Source organism: Coregonus lavaretus (assembly GCF_964263955.1).
Source record: "Coregonus lavaretus genome assembly, chromosome: 17".
Classification (NCBI taxonomy): Eukaryota; Metazoa; Chordata; class Actinopteri; order Salmoniformes; family Salmonidae; genus Coregonus; species Coregonus lavaretus.
In genome coordinates, this window is record NC_140004.1 from 10,906,588 (window position 1) to 10,915,713 (window position 9,126).

Consider the following 9,126-nt stretch of genomic DNA (forward strand, 5'->3'; position numbering starts at 1 on the left):
TCGCTCAGCGAAAAGCAGCTGTACTTGGCCAGGTAGTTACTTTGGGGGATATAGCTAGCTACAATTCTCATACAGAACGAATCCAAACCATTGTAACGTAAATGAAGAAAGCCACCAATGAAAATAAACGTTCTACCACAGCGACCGTGTTATCTTTGGGAAGCATATTTTATTCTGAGTTCGGACTTTTAAAGTTTGTATGTGAAAACTACTTCTAAGCAGTGGCGTGTATTCATGGATACCAAGGGAAGCCAGGCTTCTCCAAAAAAAGGAGGAAAAAAACGTATAAAATAATTTATCTTCCGTCTCTGCGTTTTCATAATTTCCTTCAATTCGCAAGAGGCTGAATGTATATCACCGGAGCGAAACAGCGTCGCTCTGTCTCTGTCAATGACATTGTTGCTGCCCGTAGCATTGCATGCAAGGGAAGCCAGCTAGCATTTGGCCTCCCTTGATTAAAAAAAAAGTATAAAATAATAGCCAATCAGCGTTGCCCTAAACTGAGGGAGCTCAACTGTGAATGGTCTGGGAGCACCCCAAAACATTGTCAAGGGAAGCCAGTTTGGATTTGGCATCACTCCTATCACATCAAGCGAAATACATAATTGAAACAACTTGAATTGTTGCATCTTGTTGTGTTGTTGTCCTCCGATGGCTAGCTAGCTAGCTAAAATTGTCCCTTTCCTAAATTAGCCATGGATGGAGATAGGGATTTGGACTTGTGGTTTTACTTAATTCTCCGTACTGGCCAATGATTATATGACGATTCTGATCCCACCATAAATTCATACAGTACAGTGTGCCCCTGGACTATGAGGATGAAAGTTCAATATGTAGCTAGATGTAGAAGGCTAATGTTAACTAGCTAACGTTGCCCATCAAATAAGTTAGGCTAGCGAGCAAGCATTTTAGCCAGGTTGCAAAAAATACAAGCTTGTACTGTATGAGTCATAGACCAACATGAAAGAGAGGAGGATGGCATTAGTGTTTCTCTACAAGTAGTGTAAGTCAACATGTTTTTTCTACTTGCACGAACACACACACACATAAATCAGAACCATGGACAGCATAGGTGATTTGATGATGTTGAAATTGAAATGGTGCTGAAATAGTGGAGGCAGCTCCTGTTTTCTTTGCGACTTGCGGTAACTCTCCGTGGTTCTAAATCAATAGTTGTTTAGTAGTCCAAAAATGTCGGAAACATTAACTTGCTTGACCATGTTGTAGGTTATGTAACTGTTTGTTACATGCAATATGCTTTGTGGACTTCACCGGACAGAGGTTGCTCTCTGGTTTTGTGATGAAACAAAGGTGTGGTTGAATTTATTCTGCAAATGTGCTTTACGGTGCCTCTGTTGTTAAGTTAATTCATGCAGCCATTAGGCTACTCTTGATTAAAACATTTTTGTTGGAATGTTAAACAAAACAATAATTTTTTGTTAAAATTATTCTGAATTCTGAAATTAGTTTTTGTGTGTGTAAAGAAACATGAGCTTATTACAGTATGTTTAAGAAGTAAGCCTTCAATATTTGATATTAGGTCTACTGCTGTATAATGTCTCTCATTGATGATTGATTAGAATAACTGTTGCTAATGTATGACAGTATTTTATTCTACACTTTTTATGTATACAAATCTGAATGAATTATTTTATTTTTATCCTCTGTACTCAGAATTACTTTTCACAGTCCGGCCCTTGCTACAGTTTAGTCCATGTAGGCTACTACACAATGACACATTTTCGGTCATTTACCTCTGAAGAGTTCCTGCATTTTTCTGTGAGTAGTGGTGTGATGCTCAGGCCATGGGGAATCCGCTCTGTTCCCCCGTAAAGAAACGGAGTAATAGTCGACCATTGCTTATTGCTATTCTGTGTTGTGCACACGCATCCAGATCTTTCATCTGACTTCATTAAGCCCTAATCAGGTTCAACATCGAAATTAGGAGCCTGCAATGCATGTCATTAGCCTGTTATGCGTTAATGACTGTGCCGACTGCGGAGAGCGTGTAGTGCGGGGTAGTGAGAACCCATAGGCCTGGTGAATTATCTGTAAAAGTAGGAGACGGGCTTGGTTGGGTGGGTGGATTAGAGGGAAGCCACACATGGTACACTGTTCATACACATATTTCTTATTCATATTGTTACATGGCTGAAATTGGAGGCTGAAAATTGGATACATATATGTGGATACATACTGTAAAGTGGATACATAGATGATTACAAAGGCTCAGATGGTTGGCGTGTGGAGCTTGCAAGAACAGGGTGGTGGGTTTGAATATTGCACGAGCCTCGTCTAGGCTATACTATGTGTTGACTGTAAGTAGCTTTAATAAAGATGTCTGCTAAATACCAATGGTGTATTAATGCATAAATACCTTGATCTACAGAGCTTGTTCATGCCCTACACTCTTCTTATTCATAATACATAAACTAAATGGTACTATAACAGGTCATATTCGATAAATAGTCTGAACTTCAGAAAATAAAGACTTGTGTCCTAGCAAGGCATATTTCCCCTGTTTTAGTAAAAGTGTATGAATTATTTGAGAAGAAACATGAGAAAATGTTGGACTGTGCTAATAGAGGCCATTTGCAATGTTCTTTCCTTGATTTTATACCACCCCCTGCCCCACCCCCTCTTTCTGTTGCAGTCTGAAGGGGAAAATCAAAGTAGGAGATAAAAGTGCCTTTTCGTTCTCCAGCGAGTTTGTATGTTCCCAAATTACAGGTGAGTGGTGGTGGGCGCATGGGGAGACAATGTGCTAATTTCTCTAATGCTCGTACCACATGTGTAGTGTACCCTTTTGGTCCTTTCGTTTTAGAGGAAAAATGTACATCAGCAAACCAAACTAATACCCGCAGCTGTAATTTTCCTTCCCTTATTAGACATGGGTAATGAACAATCCACTTAGCTTTGTCTGAGTTCCATGAAGATCGGCAAATGGGTTTTTCTGCCCGAGCTAGCCCTGTTTGTGTTTTGTGTGTTCCCAAGTTAAAGATGCGGGCCATTAGGGATTAGAAACAAGAAAATTGGTCTCACGAAACATTTGGTACATTATTTTATCCAGAGGTTGAATGGGATTGGTATTATTAGAATCTAGCGGAGAGTGGGTTCAAGCAGAGCCAGAGCCATATCTCTCTATATGACTGTCTCTGTCTCTGTCTGTTCAAGAGGTCAAGTTCTGTGATGTTTGTTCCGGGCCTCCCTCGGTCACATAGTACAGTATTATTCATGCTAATGATTAGGCCATCATGGGATTAGTTGTTAGTTACACAAAAAATATATATAATGTTTTATATAATTGAAGACAGAGAGCTTTGAGTTTGGTTTTGGCCCTCATTACTAATTTTGTCATGTTCTATGAACGTCGGTATTTATGCTTGTTTACTATCATTGGACCTGAATATTTTTTTTGTATTTACTAGTTAAAGCTCAATGCAAACAGCTGATGACTCACAAATGTAGGACCAAAGGACACTTCCCACTGGCACACATTGGTTGAATCAACGTTGTGTCCACATAATTTCAAATAGATTACGTTGAACCAGGGACGGCTTGTTCAATAGGGCGATATGGGCGACGCACTGCCAAACGGGAAAAGGAAGGGATTTTTTTTCTAATCAATTATAAAAAATAAAAAAATAAAAAATTATAATTTTTTTTTATAAATGTATATAAAATTATATCACGGCAACAGCAGTTATCAGTGTTCACGTCTGATCTGCCAGCCACTAAATGTCAAATCAGGCTAAAGTCGTGCTTCAAATGGCCCCGCCCGTTTTTTGGGCGATTTCAGTCAGGTTGAACATCGCCCAGAAGTCTGTCATAGACTCCCATGTAAAATCTATTTTTTTCACATTTCAAAGCTTTCAATACATTCTCTATGGGTGTCTGTGGGCATGCACTTACGCGCTTTCGTCATACATAACGTAACCACGAATGAACGTAACTAAGAAAAGACCAGGTAGCAGCCTCAATCAATTCACTACTACTATCAAAATGGCTAGGCTTCAGTCCAACTCGATTGTGTCTTTGAAATAAGTTCCTTTTTGTCGGCGAACAAATGAAGATAAATTGGCAACGAAACAATTAGGACCTCCCAGACCAAATTTAATAATTCAACAGGTGTCTACTAAAGGGGGAAAGTCCTACACCCGAGGATTTTCCAAAAATTGGTATGAACGGAAAACCTGGCTAGCAGGCTGCGATGTAGCTAATGCAGTTTTTTGCTACCCCTGCTTACTCTTCCACCCTGAAGGCGGCACAGCAGACAGCACCGCTTGGACAGCGACTGGTGTAACCGACATGCACCATCTTTCAGAAAAGATAAAGAAACATGAGCTGTCAAAGACCCACATGGATAGCTGTTTGAGATTGTCATCTTTGGGAAGAGTGAATATTGCCACTCAACTGGATGAGGGATACAGGCTAGCTGTCCGCCGCCACAACGATGAGGTTAGCAAGAACCGCCATATCCTCAGCCGGCTAATCCAGTGTGTTAAGTTTTGCGGAGTGTTTGAGTTAGCTTTGCGAGGCAAAGATGAAACTGAGGGCTCCACCAACCCTGGTATTTTTCTTGGACTTGTCAACTTTGTGGCACAATTAGATGAGGTGTTTGATGACCATCTTAAAAATGCTAAAGTTTTCAAGGGCACATCAAAGACCATTCAAAACGAGCTACTGGAGTGTATGCTAGCGGTCACGAGGGAACATATTGTGGAGGAGGTGAAGTCTGCGAACTTCGTAGCTATCCAAGCTGACGAGACCACGGATGTTTCTACGCAGACACAGTTGGTGCTTGTGCTGAGGTACATAGATAGCAAGCACAAAGTGCAGGAGCGCTTTTTTGAGTTCCATCTCGGAATCAACCTCAGCCTCAATCGCCAGTGTACTTTTGGAGAGACTGAACGGTCTTTTTGCCGATGACGAGAAAGTCAAACTCATTGCGCAAGCTTACGATGGAGCCAGTGTGATGAGGGGAGAGAAGGCAGGTGTGCAGCAGAAGGTGCGTGAGCATTTCAAGAATGCCCATTACGTGCATTGCTATGCGCATCAGCTGAATTTGATCATGCATCAAGCTACTTCTCGCATCAAAAAAGTGAACATTTTCTTTTCCGATCTGAGCGGGATTACAACGTTTTTTTCCCGGTCACCCAAACGCACCAGCATTCTTGACCAGACTGTTGCACGAAGACTGCCCAGACCTTCATCCACACGGTGGAACTTCAACAGCAGAGTCGTGAACACTGTCTACGAGAATCGAGACGACCTCATAGAATGTTTTGAAGCCATCCGGACGGGTTCATTGGGTTCATTTGACCAGCTTACTGTGAGAGAGGCATCTGGTTACGTGAGGATGCTACATGATGAAGATTTTATTTTTTTCCTGCGGCTTTTTCACAAAATCATGCCCCACGTCGACATTCTGTACCAGAAGCTACAGAAGAAGGACATCGATGCTGTCTTTATCAAACGTGCCCTCGACAGCTTCACAAGCAGTGTGCAGGCCATAAGGTAAGATTAAACAATATCATTCGATCTTTCTCAAAGCAGAGCTTTATTTGAAAATGTATGCATGAAAGGAGACTGCATTTGTGTTTGAAATCACATTATTCTCATTATATATGGCCAGTGGTGTAATCTATCTTATTTGATATACTATGTGTACTGTGCAGTGGTGCTCATAAGCTTATGATCCCATGCTAAAGTTGACTAAAAAGAGGAATAAAAAAATAAAAAAATCATCTTTTGGAAATTGATCTTAATGACTTAATTAAAAAAGTTGGAAAATCCAACCTTTAAGGACACCAATTTTATTTTATTTTTTATTCCTCTTTTTAGTCAACTTTAGCATGGGATCATAAGCTTATGAGCACCACTGTATACTGTGCTGAACATCCAGGCTATGTGAGACACAAAGGCTAACTTAAACACTAAAGACTTTATGCATCCCTGCCCATTTTAAGTGGAACTTAAGTATTTGTACTATACATGGATACATTGCATATACCTGTGCATCACATAGACAACAATACTGTACAAAGCCAACAAACACATTGGTCTGTTTGCCTTCAGGGACTCCTCTCAACAGCAGCTGCAAGAAGCAACAGGAGCCAAAAGACCCAGAACAGCTTTGAGAGAAGAGGAGAAGCAGAGGCTGTCTGAAGAGGTCTGCAACACCATCCTGGATCACACCAAAGAAAGGTTCTCTTTCTCTGGCCACCTTGTGAGTGCTACCTTACTGCAAGCAGACATGTTTGAAAGGTACTGCCATTCATTTCCTGATGAGGCTCTGAATGCCACTGTGAATGCATACCCCATGCTGAGCAAGGCAAAGCTCAAGACAGAACTATCTCTGATCTATGAGAATCCTGAATTCAAGGGAGGCTGTGGTGCACTGGCACTGTACCAGGTTCTCATGAGCTACAACCTCCAGGAGACGTTCTCTGAGACTGTGACTCTGTTGAACATCCTCATAACTACTCCCATGACAACAGCTGAAGCTGAGAGATGTTTCTCAACTTTGACACGAGTTAAGACATTCCTGCGAAATTCAATGGGCCAGGAACGTCTGAATGCACTGGCCATGCTTTCCATGGAGAGGGAACTAGTCCTCAGCATGCCTGATTTCAATGAGAAAGTCATTGAACGCTTTGCTGTATTGAAACAGAGAAGAGAACAGTTTCAGTACAAGTAATGTAGCCTCTCTCTCTCTTTGTCCCTCCCTGTCTGTCTCTTTAACACACACACGCCCAAATCAGTTCACAGTTGATGTTGTTTAAAATAGTTTTTTTTCATTTTAAAAAAAGTAATAAAAATAAAAATCTGTTCATGTTCATTTTTACAAATCTATACAATTGGCCAGAATATGGTTGTTCATATTTACAAATCTATACAATTGGCCAGAATATGGTTGTTCATTTTTACAAAGCCATACAGATAGCTGTGTTTACCTTTTCTAGAAATTACTTTCAAATTCTGTTTTCATTCTTATTTCATTTGTTTATGGAAATGCATATTGTTTATGCAGTGTTGAGGAATGTGAAAGAACACCCTTGATTATTTTTACTGTGATAACTTATTTTGATTTTGTAAGCCAACACTTTTGAGATCAGTCAATAAATGCTTCTGGTATTGACTTATATGCTGCCCCTGTCTTCATGTTGTTGCTGGACATATCTTTTTTAAAATGTGTGTAGGTCACCTAAATCATCAGAAAAATTGCCCCTCCTGAGAATTTTTTCAGGAGCCGCCACTGCGTTGAACCAACATGGAACATTTTTATCATGTTGTGTCATGATAAAAATATTATTGGCAAGGGCAGAGCTTATTTGTTGCAATAAAGCACAGTAGGATGAAGTATATTGTATGTGTAGTATTGCCATAGAATAGTGTACATGGAAAACTTCTGACATGAAGTCTGACGTTTTGAGGTAGCCCTCTACACTGTACATTTTTTGGGGGGGGATTCAACATACAATTGTAAGGCAAACAGCTGTAAAGGATGGTTCGTACTTTACAGAATTGTTACCTGGAGGAAAATGGGAGAGGGTAATGCTTTTTCAATTTCAGTCTAGGGGAGGGTTTAGTGTTTTGTATATCTGGTCCATGGAAGGGTCATGTAATTTGTAATTGATGAAATTTCAATATTTCACTGTTTTATAATTAGTTGCTTATAAAGCTATACAGAGCATTCGGAAAGTATTCAGACCCCTTGACTTTTTCCACATTTTGTTACAGCCTTATTCTAAAATGGATTAAATAAAACATTTTCCTCATCAATCTACACACAATACCCCATAATGACAAAGCGAAAACTGGTTTTTATAATTTTTTGCAAATTGATTAAAAATAAAAACAAGAAATACCTTATTAACATAAGTATTCAGACCCTTTGCTATGACACTCGAAATTGAGCTCAGGTGCATCCTGCTTCCATTGATCATCCTTGAGATGTTTCTAAAACTTGATTGGAGTCCACCTGTGGTAAATTAAATTGATTGAACATGATTTGGAAAGGCACACACCTGTCTATATAAGGTCCCACTGTTGACAGTGCATGTCAGAGCAAAAACCAAGTCATGAGGTCTAAGGAATTATCCGTAGAGCTCCGAGACAGGATTGTGTCCAGGCACAGATCTGGGGAAGGGTACCAAAACATTTCTGCAGCGTTGAAGGTCCCCAAGAACACAGTGGCCTCCATCATTTTTAAACTGAAGAAGTTTGGAACCACCAAGACTCTTCCTAGAGCTGGCCACCTGGCAAAATTGAGCAATCGGGGGAGAAGGGCCTTGGTCAGGGAGGTGACCAAGAACCCGATGGTCACTCTGACAGAGCTTCAGAGTTCCTCTGTGGAGATGGGATAACCTTCCAGAAGGACAATCATCTCTGCAGCACTCCACCAATCAGGCCTTTATGTAGAGTGGCCAGACGGAAGCCACTCCTCAGTAAAAGGCACATGACAGACCGCTTGGAGTTTGCCAAAAGGCACCTAAAGAACTCTCAGACCATGAGAAACAACATTCTCTGGTCTGATGAAACCAAGATTGAACTCTGGCCTGAATGCCAAGCGTCTGGAAGAAACCTGGCACCATCCCTACGGCAGTGGCGGCTCCTGAAAAAATTCTCAGGAGGGGCAATTTTTCTGATGATTTAGGTGACCTACACACGTGCACGAGTCCGTGCACGCGATTCCAGATATCTTTACCTCTGAATAAACTGCCTTTATTATACCATATCCACCCTGTCCAAAGTCTCTACTTGGTCTCAGTTCTCCAGTAAACTTGTGATTATCAACAGTACACAACGGTAACAAACAATTGGGGGAACTCACGGGGCAGATAGTAACCACTTAAAAGGAAGCGATTCCCAAACCTTCCATAACAAAGCCATCACCTACAGAGAGATGAACTTGGAGAAGAGTCCCCTAAGTAAGCTTGTCCTGGGCCTCTGTTCACAAACACAAACAGACCCCACACAGCCCCAGGACAACAACAACAAGAACAACAACAACACAATTAGACCCAACCAAATCATGAGAAAACAAAAAGAGAATTACTTGACACATTGGAAAGAACAAACAAAAAAACAGAGCAAACTAGAATGCTATTTGGCCCTAAACAG